Raw genomic sequence first — 19345 nt, 5'->3', positions numbered from 1 at the left:
GAAACCGACTGATCTAAAACGATCCGGTTGAAAGCATATTTTTTTATGCCGCCGATTTGCCTTTCAAAATACCGCTGCCATGCCCACAGATCGGCTGGACGTCGCAGGTGAGCTATGTCCACAATCGTATTGGAATTTGTAATTGGTAATTGTTGGTGTGTAGTTGGTTGGTTGTGTTTGTCTATGGTTCGGGAGGTGCGCCCTCGGCTGAGTGGAGTCACTTGCGGGAGTGGCTTCACGCCCTTGATTTTCCCTCTGTGGAACCCGCAACATAAAGGGATGTCCACATTAATGAACATGGGTTATCGCTCAGATGAGATGAGTGGGGATTAGGTGGGTACGGCTGCAGTCCCCCACTAGCGGCGAGGAATATCTGTTGCGATGGGTATTCTGGCAGGACTACACACTTTAGTGTGTAGTTAGGTGTGTGGAGATATAATGGAGTTGGGAGTTGTGTTTGTATTGTTATCTTGTGTATCTTATTTTGGCTAATCAGTAACTGACCCCGTTTAAATGTTTTGAAAACTGTGGTGATTCATTCAGGGATGATGAGCAGTTATTGAGCAGGTATGAGATGGCTTGCACAAGGGATAGCTGGGATGGAGTCATCACATGTCTTAGAATCTTCCGCTGTGTCATGAACTTAGTTTACTCTTCATTTGTTTGGTTTTTGAGAACTTTTGTAATGCTTTTACAGTTTGGTTTTGGAATTGTAATCACTTAAACTATTTCACATATATAAGTATGTTTCTTTATGGTCTATTTGATATACATTGCCTCGGGTAACTGAGATGGTTGCATTTCCATGCATTAGGTGGTTCTGGTAAGGCACTTGGTGTATGGGGTTGTTATGATACCATGACAATAAATAAGAGTCAAGGACAAACACTTAATCATCTTGGAGTTTATCTGTCGAAACCAGTTTTTAGCAGTAATGGACATATTTTGCATGAAGCTTTTAAGGATAAGTAGTCTTAACTGTAAATAGTAAAAGATTACTTTGGTTAAAAAACTGATGGTGCGTGAACCAATAAGAACAGTAACTCTATAATCTAACTATATCCCTAAATGTTATACAACTGATATCGTTAAATATCAAATGCCACAACGATTTTGTTGCATTATTGTTATAGAAACTGATGATTAATCGTCAATTCTCATCTGAATCAACCCCTCGAAATTTTATTTTCTCCCATTTACAACATAGTTTTACTTTTTGGTAAATTTAATTGTCTTCTATTACGAAACCTGGTAAAGTAAACTGACGTTTTCAGCGACGCTATAAAATACTAAGTTGGTAACTCAACGATTTTAATGATGCTATAAACTACTAACTGGTGTTATAACATATGATACTACTAGGTGCCTCGTGCATTCTATGCTATAGGTACCTGTTATTTTATATAACACCATTTAGTTTTATGTAGTTGTTATGTGTTAAAATAACTTGCAAAACCCATTAAGGTGAAAGTTTCTTAAACCCCTATTAAACTTATTTAATAGATTTTATAAATAACTCATTAATTAATCACTTGGATCTAGTTGCATGCAAAAAGAAATGAACAAAATAAGGAGAAAATGATATTTCTTAAATACAATATGGATCGAAATATTGGGCACAAATAAGGACACCTTCCTTATTTGTTCTAGAGCTCATAATATTAGGACGATCCTCCAAAAACCCAAGCTCCATATTAGGAACTCTCCTCTTGATTGCCCCCAAGATTTTTCCCAAATATTTTAAATAATATTAACTTGATATTATAAGAAATTAATCCCTTAATATTAATAATATTACTACTCTTAGTAATAAGATGATATAATATTGTCGTAGTGAGAAGTAGAGAGAAGGTTTTGCAAGTAATGGAATCAATGAAAAATTAAACAACAAAATTGCTCTATAAAGGCCACATAAAACCGGCACTTGGATGGCCTTAGTGGGCAATTATTCATCTTATTTTAATTAACATGAAAAATAGGCATGTCATATTAGGGTGTAGGTTAATTATCATCTCACAAGCATGCTAATATGTAATTATTACACTGCAAGTGGATGTAGAAAGCAAAAACAAAATGTTGTCACACCAACATCTTATTTTCGGCCAACTTGACATAAAATGGACCATATTTAGTTTGTAATGTTTGTCAGACAAACATAAGAATCATTTAATTATTTGTTTTACATAAATAATCATTAGTTTGACCATATAACAATTATGTAATTTAAACTAACAATTAATATCCACTTAACTCTTAAGTGATAATAATGTCATTATATTAAAATATAATGTGTCCTATAATGTCCATTTTAATTAATTTACAACCCTTGTGAATTATAATCAACGAATAACCTCTACCTCTAAAATTACAATACCTCGATTAATTAAATGAATTAACGCTTAATTATTAAATTAAATCTTACTTAATTACATTACAATAAGATATAAAACATTATTAGTCAATCATCGCATAATTAAATAATAAACTTGCGTTGACTCGGGTTCTAAACTCGACCTCAACGAAACTCACACAACTAAATATACATATATAAATAACAGGGATTGATCAACCTGTATCAAATACTTTGATCAAAATGATTTGGGTTCCATCCGATAGGTGTGACCTTAAGGAATCAACGGATCACCACCGTCAAACGACAGTAATTTCAAACTCTAGTTAGCCAATCATTACCGATTAATGTTGATCAGTTGACTATATAATTGAATCATCCCTTACGTATTCTTATTATGAGATTTAAACATGTGATCACACCATTGTTGAGGATACATACTCCAACAATCTCCCACTTGTCCGAGACAAGTGTGCGTCACCAATTCTCTTATCCTATTACAATCTCCCACTCAATGCAAGGTGTCTTGCAGGTCATACTTGCATTTGATCATATCTAGAGTGGTTTCCTTGATCTGGAGAGTAACTGTCTGACCGGAATTATCTACCGTAGATACGTTGCGAGCGTGGCCACGCATTTCCAGTTCACTACTCCTCGAGTGGCCTTGATATTTCAAATAACCCTGACAAGGGGTGGACAATTCTTATCGCACTATTCCCTTCGTTCACCCACAGTTCATGATGACCCAAAACATGCACACTCACCCCTTTTGACAGAATGGCTTGGGGCAAAAATCAAAGTCAATCAAAAACTGTGCCGACTTGGGCGAACAGTCTCTAGTCAAAGAATAGACTCAAAAGAATACCAATAGTAGCTCTCGCCACGACTAGGCTATATAAAATTGTCATAACTCTACTAGCGGTCACTGCCCGACAGAGTGTCCCGTACAGTCCGTCTATGTGATGGATTAGTCATTCCATATGACCCTATGGAACTTGAACTTGCCATCAATTGACTCACACTCTAGTCACTAGGAGAAGTCACCTCATATAAGTGACTAGGGGCCAATACTATGTTAATCCAGTTCACTTAATAGGGTTCAATATTGTCTCGACAACCTATTTGGATATAACAAGGTAATAAAAAAAGTTTGTAATTAAACTCCAACGACAAATGTATTATCACATATGTAAAATTGATACAATATCAATTACTACATAATCTATAATCCATATTCCATTTTGTATATAATTGCATTTTAACTCAATTGAAATGACATGACTTATATGTTAAGCCTATGAAAAGGCCTTTGGTTAGTAAGTCTCAGCAACACTTTGCACTTTTCCTAACCTTACAATATACTATTTCCCATTGTTATAAGTAATTTTTTTTATAAAAACCTTTTGAGTACGTGTTTAGATCCAATCTAGATATAGGCTCTCTTGCGTTAGGATAGCTCCCAATATCCTCACAATGAGTAGGGATAGGACCTTCGGTTATTGGAACGAACTACCATAGTTCCTCCAATTCACAAAACCGAATTATAATATCATCCCCTCCTTCTTGCATATCCTATTATTGCAAGTGTACTCAATTTTCGTTGTGCATATCTCATTGTTCAACTACCTAGGACGTTTCTAGAAGATATCCTCCTTAAATAATATAGCCCAGATGGTTATCTAACCATCCTTATGTCTTTAGAATATGGTTTTTTTTGTTTTTTTTTTGTGTAACTCCTTGCACATAAATCCATCTCATTTCTAAATGCTTAGCTTCATATCTTCAGTACTTCCTCAGTACCAACTAATGAACTATGTGGCTATATAGAGACTTCTCTCAAAGATTCGATTTGTACCATCTCGTCATACTACAAGTATACGAGGTTTAAGAATAGTGACACATCTTAGCGTAATGAATTAATTCCGCAGCGGAAGCATGTGGATTCAATTTCTACATGTTCAATACTTTTGAACTTGTCTAGACTCTTATCAAAATAAGAAAATTCATTTAACGCTAATACCCTCTTAGAACTATCTTTATAGGTCTGGATACCTTAGTAATGTATTATTCCTCTCCTTCGTCTTTCATCATTCACAGTGATCAATATGTCATTCACATATAAGACTAATAATACAACCGTACTCCCACTAAACTCCATGTATAAACAGAACTACTCGACAGTTCGAGAAAAGTTTATCACATGATCAAAACATACTATTCAACTCCTTAACTTCTACTTAAGATTTCTTCTTAAGTTTGTATCCTACCTTAGGATAGTTGCGATTTACAAAACTCATGCAAATGATTTTAAAATCCAACTATATCAAATCATATCCAAATAAAATGAAGCGTTGTTGCGTGCAAAACCCTTTGCCGCCAACCAACCAAGCTAAATAAACATTTTCATGTTTATGCTTATTTCGGACTCTTGTGGAGTTGAGACTAGATAAAGCATCTTAATAAGTTACAGGTTTGTTACTTTTAAAAATAACATGACTCATGTGCACTTAGGTTTCGAATCAATAATTATTGGTTTTGACCATGAAGGAACATCTTCCTACGTCTTATTCTCAGTTTGTGGCTCTTGAACATTTTTGTCCCACTCTGTCTTTAAGAAATAAACTTCTTTTCTCAAAAGACAGCATCACGAGCCACAAACTTGTTGTTCTCGTGATAGTTGGGTTACAAAGCCAGATGCTTTCTTCCGAAAAAAACTACAACTTAGGTACCATGCCTAATCATATCATATATGAATTGTACTTTATTGCTTTAACTAAGTTTTGTTTTAGTGGGAAAAATAAATACTAGACAAATTGTGATAGAAACTACTTCCAATTTTATAGTAAAGATTCAATCATATCGTATAGGATTCTTTGTATCCTTATAACACACCTTATCTTCATAGGGTGTGATAATGATAGTGATCTTGTGATACCATATCACACTCTATTTGGTGTAAATCAAAGTATTCACTCTATTGTTCCCAATTTTAACAAAGTACTAATACTTTGGTTTTATAATCTATAGGTTTTGATACCTTTTAAACATTCATTGAAAATATTCAAAAAATTTCTATTCTTACCTCATTAGTTGGATACCAAGTATCTACCTAGTTCGTCGGTAAAAGAGAAGAAGTAATAATGACCTTCTTAGATTGAAAATATATTCGACCATACACATTGAAGTGTAATTTGGTAAATAACTTATTCTATTCACTATACTTTTCAAGAAAAGTCACGAAAACATCTTGCTTTGAATACAAGATTCGCACATTTCATGAGATTCACAATCAAATGGTTTGGTATACTAATCAAAACTAGTTTTAATGCGACTTTCAAATGAGAAATAAATTGGGATCACCAACTCGAGTCTTATAGGACATTTATTTTTAGTTTGAATATAATTACCTTGATTTGTATGGTCTCACCATAAAATTAATCGTGGTATGTTAGGGTACAACGCTTGTTTTAATTGGCTAATTGCGAAACCCTTTGCGTTTTATACAAAAACTTGAATTATATTCTTATTTAGAGTTGGAGTATATCATGACAATTATTAAGGTACATTTCTAAATACAAAACTAAAATGAGTACGCTACAAGATTCATATGTTCATGAATAAAATGGCAACTACCCTAGTTCCATTTATGAAAATTTTTGAATTTATTCTGGCTAGTGGTCATACGATTATTCAATGTTAGGATTCTAAGGATTTACAAAACCCTCGGATTGTGTTAAAAACACATCCTCCTCTAAATACCCATTTAGAAAGGTGGTTTTGACATCCTTTTGCCATATCTCATAATCATGAAATGTGGCAATTTCTAACATGATTCACAAATTTGTATCAAATACTCATAATGTGATAATTGGCAAGAATGCAATGTCAATGTCATAGATATTCAGGAAGGAATATGTTGGAGTCACACGACCAACATCCTAGACCTTTACTTATTGGGGTTTGTATCTATTTTAAGTGTTTAACACCTTCTCTTTCGAGCCTAGTTCTATCCTTAACAATTAAGATAAGTACTTACTTCTTATTGCTCCCACTGACTTTAAGAATTTCTACTTATTGAAGACTTATCTTCATTTTAAATTCCTAGTCAATCCTTCACAAGGATCAACTCTATTGTGGTATTTAGTTAATCAAAATTTCTAACAAATTAATTTACCAATTTAACATTGTCATGTTCTTAACAACTTAAGTACTTGATGACAAGTGTTTAGTTGAGCAATAATACCTTTGAACCGTGGATGCATAGAAGATATTATCAAAACATATTTTGACTAATCATTACTTCTTTTCACACATCTTCACAAAAAATCATACATAGGCATGTTAGGAATTTTAAGATGCTAATCTTCTATGACATAGGACAACTCCTATGGAGTTCTATGGAATAGAACGATTCCTATGGAACTAGTCCATGCTCTATTTAAACGGTTCATTTGAGGATTTAGAAAGAGATTTTATTTGTCGTTAGTAATAGTGGTTTAGCGGAGACTCATATTACAATCAAATGATATCGTATATGAGTAGGAGCGATGATAAAGAACAATATAAAACTACGAAATAATGGGAAAAGAAACATTCATCGTTAAAATATGAAAACATTTTAGCATGTTTTTGCATTTATATAATGACCTCCACCCAATTATATAAATGATTCCGAGATCCAAATCCATATTAACTCAGGCACGGGGAAACCGATACATCCCTCATTAATATTACTCGGTGGGTTAACTCTTTAACCGATTTACAATTAGAACTCTCGGTCGATGAAATTACATTAAGTTCATCTTCTAGCCCCGGAACATAAGACTAGTCTTCATGTCCCGTTGAGTCCAACCAAATTTCGCGTGTAATAACTTGTTATTACCCCACTTACTCAATGAAAAATGAAAGTACCCCGGGAAACCGAATCTACTCCAAATGTCAAAGGGATTCATGGGTCCTACTATTTGGGAAGGCTAATCTCAATTTTAAATATGTGACTGGACTTGTCGGTTTATTATCTATCACTTTTATGTGAACTATATTAGTGAACTAACGATAATTATAATCGACAAGATCGAAAAGACGATGTACAAATATAAAAATGCATGTGATGCTAATGGCGATATGGCAATGCATGTAACATATAAAGGAAAAATGCAAAGCAATAAATAAATTTCTAGTATGGCCTTTCCTAAAATAGAAAATATAATCATCTATTACAAATTCGGAAACCAACTGCATTGGTCCCTTGAATCTTCAAATGGCACGCTTCCCAAGGACTCCGTCTTGATCGGAACGCCTTTTAGATTGGTACCGTCTTAAAGGAATTCCGGAATTACAAATATAATAAAATACATTGCTATTCCTATTATACATTTGTAAAATGAAAAACTAGTAAAAATAAAAGTGATACGAGATCAGATTAAATTACAACCGAATCGGTAATCCCTTACATTACGGGTAATACCGATTAAAACTAAGCCCACACTAAGATAAAATTACATAATACAAAATTATATAAATAAAATATGACATTCATCAATAAAATAATGCAGCATTAATATATGTGTCTAACATGCCCAAATTAATGTGCCAAATCGCCCTACTTAAATCTTATATCGTATATACCCAGGTTTTATGGAAATGTGTGATAATAACTTATTAAAATCACAAATTAATGCTTAAATCAAATTTATGCCCAAGTTAATTATCCTGACCTTCTTAGGACTCAAAAATCAGTCTTCACTAAATATTTGACAATAATTCAACTTGGTTTGGTATTATTGCTTATTTAAACTTCTCTTAATCATAACAATTATGAAATGATTCCCAATAAATTATAAAAAATTTGAAAAATTCGAAATCACATTTTTGTGAATACTGGAATAATATCGAGATTCCAAAAACTCAATAAAATTTGCCATCTAAATATTTATAATTTAATTCATTAATAAATCGTATAAAACATAACTTTTACCATTTAATTCAAAATTAAACATAAAAATTATGGAAAATTCAATATCAAAATTTTGAACATTCTTAAGAAATTTCCAGAATCTGGAAATGGCAAAATTTAAACCAAAAATTTCAAATTAAATTTATGACTAATAAAGTTGCCCTTTTATCGATTTTATCAGATAAAAATCAATAAACATACAAAATCAATCAAAATTAATCATGCAACTTTAGATCTTAAGTTCATATCATATATACATCATTAAGGAAAAACTTCATGCCATAAAATTCATTTTAGCTATTTTTGCTAAAAATAGTCACTATTTATATCATTTTAACCATTAAAATTATAAATCATGCGTAATAAATCACATTTATCTCAAATTTTACATACAATCTGTAAAATATGCATGTGACAACATATTAAAGTTTTGTTGCATGTTATGAAGTTTAACAAGTTTTAGTCATTCAACCTCCATTTATAGCATTTTTATCACATAAAAATCATAAATCATGCAATATTAATCACATTAATACGGAATTTTTCATACAATAAGTAAAATATGCTTGTGAGGTCATACTAAAATTTCATGGTCAGAATCGAAGTTTAACTATTTTTAGTTAAAAAATGCCAGTTTATTCATTAAAATGCAATTATTTCATTAAAAATCATTAAAATAAGCAATAATCGTCCATAAGTCATCAATATGACCTAAAAATATTTTAGAACCAGAATATATTACATGCAAAAAACTCATAAAAAACAATAAAATGATATGCATGCAATACCAAAGCTCTTGATGCCAATTGAAAGTTTCTTAAACCCCTATTAAACTTATTTAATAGATTTTATAAATTACTCATTAATTTATCTCTTGGATCTAGTTACATGCAAAAAGAAATGAACAAAATAAGGAGAAACTGATATTTCTTACATACAATATGGATCGAATTATTGGGCACAAATAAGGACACCTTCCTTATTTGTTCTTGAGCTCATAATATTAGGATGATCCTCCAAAAACCCAAGCTCCATATTAGGAACTCTCTTCTTGATTGCACCCAAGATTTTCCCCAAATATTTCAAATAATATTAACTAGATATTATAAGAAATTAATCCCTTAATATTAATAATATTACTACTCTTAGTAATAAGATGATATAATATTGTTGTAGTGAGAAGTAGAGAGAAGGTTTTGCAAGTGTGGACATGGGCCACATGCCGGTCTGCGGGCAAGAGCCACCTACCGGAGCTTAGTCACGGGCCACCTGCACGCCAAGCCAATCTGTGGACATACAACGGTCTTTTGAAAGCCATGCTCGGTGACATAAAAATGCTTTCGACCAGATCGCTTTAGATAGGTCGGTTTCGTCTCGGTAAAGGTCTCGAAATGATGCAGAGATGTTCGGAGTCGCCACCAAGCATTTGTGGGATGCTTGGAACCCATTCGAATTCACTTTATACCTAGGTGAAGCAAGGCAAAAAGCGGTGTTTGACATAGGTACTAAAGATAAGGAATCGTCCCCCTTTTAGCATTCTATGCCTAAAATGACTTTCGTGCGCCCTTGATAAGGCCATCCACTATCCAAAGGTTCTGAGTAAGGGGTGAGGGTACGTATTGGAAAGCCCTTTAATCGGACACCCAATCCCGCTCGCGTTAGCGGCCTCTACTAATCGATCGTGGTTGCTTATGTGCAAGAGTTGATAAAACGGTTTAAATGCGTGAATGCGCATCCAAATGTCTTAACCTAACATGTGAAGATTTCCTAAGTCGGTTGTTTATGCATGTACCAAGAAATTGGCGTCAAAGTTGGATTTAGATTGATTTGCATGTGAAAACGAAAATTAAACATCCATTTACCAAATTTTGGTTATGGTGCTTAACACGATCCATTTATTTGAAAAAGTGTGTTTAAAAGATAAAGTGTAAAAACATAAACTTGTCAATCTGATCCGTCATGTATTTGTATTAACCATAATCGGGATCGTCCTAGACAAGTACTAAAACGGGACAGAACAGTGTCAGGCAGCCCCATTAGGGCGCGAGCCTATAGGCAAGAGAATGGGGCATGTCCAGGTTTTGAAACATGAAAACAGATGACCTCTTGGGGCGCGAGCCATGAGTCGACCCAAGGGGTGTCTTCTGTTTGTTAAAAAGGTTATGAAAAAACTGTATTTTGTAATGAATTATTTGCAAGTATTGTTTGCATGCCTCGGAATAATTACTATTATGTTAGTAATACTCGTTGTCGGATTTGCAAGTTTGAGAAGCATAATAAAATGTGTAAAAGGAAAATGTTTGATTTGAACTAATTATGTTAAGTTCATTTATGTGTAATTAGTCAAGTTAATCATCGTACTCGGATTAAACCGACATGGTATAAAGAACCAAGGATGATTTTGGTTTATGGTTAAAAAGTTTGTCATAAAAATGATTTGGAACATTTGAAATGGTAAAAACCGATTACAAATAAGAAATGAAATAAAGAGGAAAGGCGACAACAAACACGTTTGAGTCTAACCCGAGACCCACAAGAGACGCGAGCCTCTTTGCATAGCAAATGGTTTCTGTCTCGGGCCAAAACTCGGTTTTGGCTCGTCTAACCTATATTTGAATCGTGTCATGCATTGTTCATGCATATAAACTCATAAAAACAGTAAAGACATGAAATAAATGAGATATTTACACCCTCAAACTTACGTGTATTGATGTTTGCGACGTAGACGACTTTAGAGACGGTTTTCTCGTTATGACTACTCGCGATCAAAGAAGTTTAAAAGCGTGCCTTAAAAAAGGATTTTGTTTTGAAGATGAGTTTAAAATATGTTGTTGAAAAACATGTTGATTGATGAATTGAGTTGGTCGAATAGGTCGGTCGAATGCACGGCGACGGTACCAAACAAAATGTGTAAGGGTTGTGGTTACGATTGGTAGGTCGTAAACACGTGTTGATTTTGTGACTTAGGAAGTCGGGTCTAGAAGTGTAAGGGCGAAGGATAGGGTGGACTCTCGCGTGAGTTTTTTGGTATGTGAAGGGCGGTATTTATAGAGAAATGTGGGGAGGTAGGTCAGTCGAGTTTTCTTAGAGGCTAAGCATACACCTGCTTTAGGCGCGAGCTACCTCGTGATACAAATGGGTGTATTGTCCTTTTCAATTTGGACGTGGCCTTTGCTGAATCCCTTGTTTGGTTTGTTTGATATGTGGTGTTTATATAAGAAGTCGTGCAACAATATGGGCATCTAATAAGATTATTTTGGTGTTACTTGGGGTAGGTAATTTGTGTGCTTGACTCGGGTTTGACCCTTGTGAGTCGGGATTTGAATTTGGAGTCGGTTTTGGCCCGGTGTCAGTTTTGACTCTAATTAGGGTCGTTTTAATGGAAATGACATGATAAAGACATTCATGGCATTATTTTCGACATTCAAGATTTGGGTGAACTTGGGTTGACTCAAGTTGCGGGTTTCGGAGTCGGTTTTGGGTCCGAAGACGATTTTGACTCTAATTAGGGTCATTTTAATAAAAATGAAGTTAGAAAACTTTTGAAATCATTATTCATATCCGAGTAGTGCATTAAACCATCTCATGTATAGCCAATCCATGCACGCATATCAAAAACACGTTATAGTCCGATCATCATCGGGTGGTTTTTGGAAGCTGCAGATACTGGGTATCTACAGAGCCCCCACTTTGACTGAGACTTGGACAGGGCAAAAGTCAAAGTATGATCTCCAGGTCAATCGAAGATTACAACATGAAGACCATTGGGACGTCGAGGCGACTCAAAAGGGTTTTGAGCCAAGGACCTGCCGTTGGGAAGGGCGACGTCGAGGCCACTCGGGGATTCGAGTCAAGGAACTGCCGTCGGGAACATTTTAGAGTCTGTCGACTTCCAATGCGGGTCGTTTAAAGTCCATTAGACTACGTATAAAGGCTCGCTAGCTATAAGAAGGAATCATACCTGAGGCATCTTCGGGATACGTCCTTGAATTGTTTGCGCGCAAAGGCTCGCCAGCTGTGTTGAAGGTGCGTTCTGAGGCTCGCCAGCCATGTTGAAGGTACGTTTTTGGGCAAGCCAGCCATGTTGATGGTGCGTTTTAGAGGCCCGCCAGCCATGTTGATGGTGGTGCGTTTTGAGGCTCGCCGGCCATGGATGGTCGAATGATCGAGTGGGTGAAATAGCCTGAAACATCGGACTAATTTCAAGATATTGTCCAGTAAGTACTTCCAACCACGTTGACGTTGATAGATTTGGCAACGGAGCAACGAACTCCAACTTGCTGGGAGTCCTAAATGAACTCCATGGGGATAAATCATCTAAGGAAGGCTCTATGGAAAACCATTTAGGGAGAGCGTTGTGTCGGAACCATGAATGATGTTGCGGGTATCTTTGAAAGGCCTGTGTGACTACCATTTGAAAATTGGCACTCGTTGGGGAGTTAGAAACTTCTCAGGGCTCGACGGGGATTTGAGTTGCTGCTCGTTGAAAGGTAGCATATGCTATGTAATCGACGGCGTTAAAGCCCTTGGACTTGATGGGTCGGTGTAGATACCCAGTATCTGCTGAGACTCCAACAAACACCCGATGATTATCGGACTATAACATGCTTTGGAATCGCGGCGTTTGATCAACAGTTTGTGTACAACTTTACGTCGGAAAACTTAAAACGATTTCGAAAATAAAACATTTCAAAACTTTTCAAAAGTATCTGGAGTGTTTAATGCACGACGACGGGGTCGCAATGACACTAACTAGAGTCAAAACCGACACCGGACCAAAAACCAACTCAAAAATTCAAATCTCGACTCCAACAACGAGTCAAACCGAGTCAACCACCAAAAACAAAACATTCAAAGCCTTCTATACTAAGATTTCCCGGATTCATGAATGGTCAAGTACCAAACATGTGACTACAAATCCTATGATAGAACAAATCATGATTGCACTTGTGTGAAAGTGACAGGACAACTCGAAGACCCGCGACGTGGCTCGCGCCTCTTTGAGTAGCCCAGGTGGCCACGTCGCTCAAAACTCACACAACCACTCATTTTCCTATAAATACCCCTCAAATGCCCCCATTTGGGAACTTACGCGAGTGTCCGCTCCTTCTTTTCTCCCTTAAAATTCTCGATCGACTTCTTAAGTCACAATCCGACGCGTATTTACGACCTACCGATCGTAAATACAAGCCTTACACATTGTTTAGTACCGTCATCGTGCATTAAATCACTTGACCGACCACATCGACCACTGCACCGTCACTAATCTTAATAAAACACTCTTTTTACTTACCAAAACGGTTTTAAACCGAGTCTTTTCCGACCAAACGAGTTGTTACACTTACGTCGGTTTCTCGACATAACCAAACATGTAAGTATGACGGTGTAAAAATCCTTCTTTTATCATGTCTTCATTTGTTTTGTTACTATAACATTCTAAAACATGCATAACACGATCCAAAGCATGGGATAAACGAGCCAAAACTGAGTTTTAGCCTTAGGCAGAAGCCCCTTATTGTGCACATAGGCTCGCGCCTCAATGGGGTGCCCAGGTCAGAACTCAACCGTGTTTGTTCTCGTCTTTCCCCTTTAATCCATTTTCATATTTGTAACCGGTTTTTACCATTTCAAATATTTTCAAACCTTTTTTATCTTATTTTATTTGTTTTTAAGCATAAAACATTTTTCACTCTTGCTTCCTCATACCATGACGGTTAAATCCGTGTTTCGGTGATAATATTTGGTTAATAACATTTAAAAGGTATTTAAAGACTTTTATTTCTTTACATTTTGGGAGGTAATTTAAAGCCTTTCATCATTTCTTCACATTTTCAAAACAAGAATATTAGTCACCAACACAAAGTCATCCTTGGTTCTACATACCATGCCGGGTTTTAAACCGGATACGATGATGAAAATCGAATAATTATATTCAAGTGAACTTAAAACAATTAGTTCATAATTATTTTCAAAACTATTCATGTCAAGCTTGTCAAGTCGAACCCGACACCGAATATCATCAAAATAATGACGATTATTCAAGTCCCGTTCTTCAAATCAACAAATACGGTCTAAACGACCCTTTCAAACCAAATCGGGTCAAATACCCATTTTTCAATACGTTTGATAAACGTTTTCCAAATGGTCAGAACATGGTATATAACCGTTGGTTGACCCGCGCCTAAAACAAGCCCTTCTTTCTTATTTCCAAAACCAGGGGAGGCCCTCTTGCACCGCTGGCATGCTCGTGCTTCATATGCTCGCCTGGCACAGGGCATGTTCCCTTTCCAGCATTAGTCTAGGACAATCCCTGTTGGAGCTTGTGTCCTCCACAAATTAGTGTGATAATATTTATAAATCTCTTATAGGTTCACAAGGGTATACTTCGTGTTTTATCAGTTGATTAACGATTACCTAATTACGGTTGGCTTGCTAGAAAGTTTGACGTTATTATCATACTTATGGCGGTGATCAAGTGGTCCCTAAAAGTCACACCTAAAGGATGTGTTTAAGAGATGTGATTATGGAAATGTAATCACATTGATGCCTTATATGACTAAAAGGTTAGTCCATATATTTGACTAAACAGTTAGTCAATGTGATGATGAGACGATTATTTAATGCCGATTAAATAATATTAGCTGAGACGAATTAACTGTCAATTCGTAAATTGAATACATGTTGTTATATTTAATTAATGTATATAATGTTAGCTTGAACGAATTAAGATGTTAATTCGTAATTAAATGTAACCAATTATATTTAATTAGCAAATTATAAATATGCGATATTTATAGTTAAAGTATATATTATACATGATTGTCATTATAAATTATTACAGACCGGTATTAATAAATCGATTTAAAAGTTTGTTGTATGTAGACTTATTTATACGGAATAAAATAAATGACAATTTATAAAATTAATACACTTTATATACATTTTGTAAACTACCAAAATAAGAATATTTAATCTCCTTATTTTTGGTAGGTGGAAAAACCGAAAATGAGAAAATAATCTCTCTTATTTTCGGTTGGATGGGCCGAAAAAGAGGAAAGAAATATCTACCCTATTTTGCTCTTTTACACGGTTTTAAGAGAGCTAGGGGAGATCATTTTCTAACCTAATTTTTCTAACCTAATTCACTCATCACACAAGAAAGAAAAACCCTAAAAATAAATCATCGAATTTTGGGGATCGATTCTAGCAAGAACAAAGGCATATCTCATATCATCTTGGGTGCAACGATTAGGCAAATATCATTGCGATATTGTTCTTAGGCCGATTTTGCTAGGACCGAAGGTTGATTCTTCATCCTTATTCTATTTTGTTTATGTAATTTCTTTTATGACTAGTATTCATAAACATAATTTCGTTATAATCCTTATAATTTAAAGGGAAGTATACCGATATTTCCCACAAGTGGTATCAGATCCTAGGCTACGAAATTATTTTGTAAGTTTTTCATAATTGAATTTAAACAAAATCTGAAGAGAAAAAAAAATTCATTTCGGCAGAAATTTTTTTTTAGCCGTGAATTTTTTTTTTTTTTGCCGATTTGAATTTTGGCTTTTTTGTTGTTTTGTTTCCAATTTGATTTTTCATATTGTTGTTTTAATAAGTTAAAATGATTATATGATGAATTTGTAGATATTAGATTAAATGAGGATAAAATTAAAATGTAAATGGAAATAGTTTTGTTATATGATGTTCATTTGTTTTTGTTATTTAGTTTTGGCATACATGAGATTAAATTGTTGTTTAAGCATCATGATTCATTAATTTAAATGTTGATGATAATGCCAAATCTTGTTCTAGTAGCAACATTAAACATTTGTTCATAACAAAAAGGGGTTTCTGGTTTTTTTTTTCGGGTTTTGTGTTTTTGCCGAGAAAATTTTTTATTGTTTCGGTTTTTGAAGACATGCCGAGGGAACATTAAAAAAAAAGGAGGGGGGCTGTTTTTGCATTAAGCCGTGAGCTGGAAAAAAAAAAGAAAAAAAAGTTCTTTGTTGTTCCTGTTTTTTGCCGAGACCAAAATAAAAAAAAAGGAATTTTTGTTTTTGTTAGGTTTGGCCAATATTGATTATACATTAAATTAATAATGTATGATTAATTGTTGTGAAGAAGTTCACAAATTTAGATACCTAATTATTTTAAAGAAGTTTAAAATAATGTTGGACTAAATTCATATTACAAGATTAATGTGAATTAAGATTAAAATTATTGTGAGTAATTGAGGAATTGTCACATAATTTGATCAATTAAAAAGGTGGTTTGGATAAATTAATCTACATAATTAAGGAATTATGTCTTGCATGTTTAATTTTTTTTAGTTGATGCATTTTTGTTGTTGAATGAATCGTTGAATGAATTTATTTACGTATTTTTGCAATCGGTTGTAATTTGTAATACCTAGTGTGGCCTTAGTTAAATTATGTTTTCGTAATGATGGAAACATAATTTTTAATGTAATTTGAGGTCTCGTATCTCCGTTTTGGTTTTCTTTAATATGACGGTTTTGAAATTAGAATGTAAATAGGTCTTTTATGTAATTTTTAAATTGTAATTTTGAGAAGACTAAAGATGGAGATTGGAGCTCACTCCCGCTACATGGACCAAGATGGAACATCAAGATAAGCTTCTCGGGTCGAAGGATGGATTCTAAAATTGTATTTAATGTTCATTTTGGTAGATAGGCCACACTAGGACTTTATTTTTGTTTTACGTTTTACCGTTCTTATTGCTTTACATTCACATGATAGTTAGTGCATCATATTCCGCCTAAACCAAACCACCTACTAAAATGCATGAAAATTGACTCATATAGATTGTATGTTAGTTTTCATAGACTTACAAATGTCGTACATATTTATTAAGTCATCACCTTAGTTTATTCATTCACGCATGCTAGATATTAGTTCACTTAAAATATATTAAAATGAAGTTGATGGGATCTTCTTCTAAAACGGAAATTGAGACTAGTCTTTATAAGGGAAAACAACTATGAATCCCTTTTTCGTCGGTAGGCATATAGGACCTTACTCTCCATATGACCCCTTCTACGTTTGGTAAGTAGTTTGTGTTGACTTAGTTTACCTCAACATTATGATCCGAAGAGTTTCTCGTGATTATGATGGACTAAAGATAGAATTTACAGAAATTTATCGACCAAGAATTCTAACAGTAGACTTAGCCAAAAGGATGGCTTATCAATTTACAGATAATTGAGTCTTGGGATCATTTATATAATTCTTGAGGGAGGTCAATTGTATAAATGCTTGAGTCTTCGCGTTATAACAGTATTATATTAGACTTAAATCATAACGATGTATATGCTTATTATATTTATTCTTCTTTTTGCAGTGTAGAATACGTTTATTTTTATAATACTGTTACAACAAATGGCTGGAAATAACGAAATCCCAATGCCAAGTGCCACACTTGGACGCGAGTCCTGGCTAAAAGCTTTCATGGACCACATGAATCAGTTCACACGTCTGAAAAATCAGTTATTCTCCAGATCGAGGAAACCACTCTCGATATGATCACTTGCAAGTACGACCCGAAAGACACCTTGCATTGAGTGGGAGATAGTAATAGGACAAGAGAATTGGTGACGCACACTTGTCGAGGACAAGTGGGAGATTGTTGGAATATGTGTCCTCCGACAATAATGCGATCACAATTGTCGATCATATTGATCGCATGTTTAAATCTCATTTTAAGAATACGTAAGGGATGATTCATTATATAGTCAACTGATCAACATTAATCGGTAACGATTGGCTTGCTAGAGTTTCACGTTACTGTCGTGGTACGGTGGTGTTCAGTTGATCCCTTAAGGTCACACCTAAAGGATGATGCCCTTATCTGTAAAGTTGATTAATTGTATGTCGATACAAACTGATCAATTCCTTAAAATTGAACAATTCATTTGTGAGAGAGAATATTGATATCTTATTATAATGGGATTATATAAGATTTATTTTAGTAATTGAAATATTTTATTACTAAAATTGTTTATTGTTTGTGAAACAATAGAGATGAGTAAGAATGGTTAATTAAAATTACAAGATGTTGTAAATTATAATTAAATGACCCATTTTATTTATGTGATCAAAGTATTACTAGTCAATTTGTTGTATGTAAATTAATTAATTCATAAAATGATATTTATGTGATAAATATGCATTAAATTAATTAATAACATGTATCATACTACATGTGACATATTGTGTGACAATTGACAAATTGACAAAATAAAATGGAGGTCCATTTTACTCATATGACCGAAAAAATGGAGGGATAATAGTGGATTGTGGGTTGTATTATTTTATGTGATAAATAATATATTATTAAGGCTATTGTAGACTAGCCTTAAAAGCCTACACTACCTCTTACATACCTATTGACTTGAGGAACAAAAGGTAAATAAAAGACCATGTATTTGTCTTTCTTATGTCTCCTCCACCGGTTTTGTGCATATGTAGAGAGAATTTTATTCTCTTTAATTTGACTTGGATTCATACACATGCAAAAACTCTCTCTCTCTCTCTCTCTCTCACATATTCATATTCTTTCCTTCATCAAAACATGAGATTTTGATTGAATTTGTTCATAGAGATTACTAAAATTATTAATGTAATATATGAGTAGTGTTAGTAATCAATTTTAAGGTAAACTACTAAATTAATATCTAGCTAATATTATTTAGTGGGGATAAGGGATAATCTTGGGTGCAATCAAGAGGAGAATCTCTACTTTGGGATTTTGGAGGATTATCCTTATATTCATTGTAGCTCAAGAACTAACAAGAAGAAGATCTTGTTGGTGCCCATAAGACCAAAATTTATAGTAAGGAAAACGATTTCTTTACTTATCTATTTTAGTTTGCATGCATAAGATTTGTATTTAATTTTATGACTAAATTAAATCATCACATATATGAATATGTTAAAATATGAGATAGAGATTTCTAATAAGCGGTATCAAGAGCCTTTGGTTGTTTGCATGCAAATCGGTTAAGTTTTTCTGAG

This window comes from Silene latifolia, chromosome Y (genome assembly GCF_048544455.1).
Source record: "Silene latifolia isolate original U9 population chromosome Y, ASM4854445v1, whole genome shotgun sequence".
NCBI lineage: Eukaryota > Viridiplantae > Streptophyta > Magnoliopsida > Caryophyllales > Caryophyllaceae > Silene > Silene latifolia.
This window is presented reverse-complemented; position numbering follows the sequence as displayed.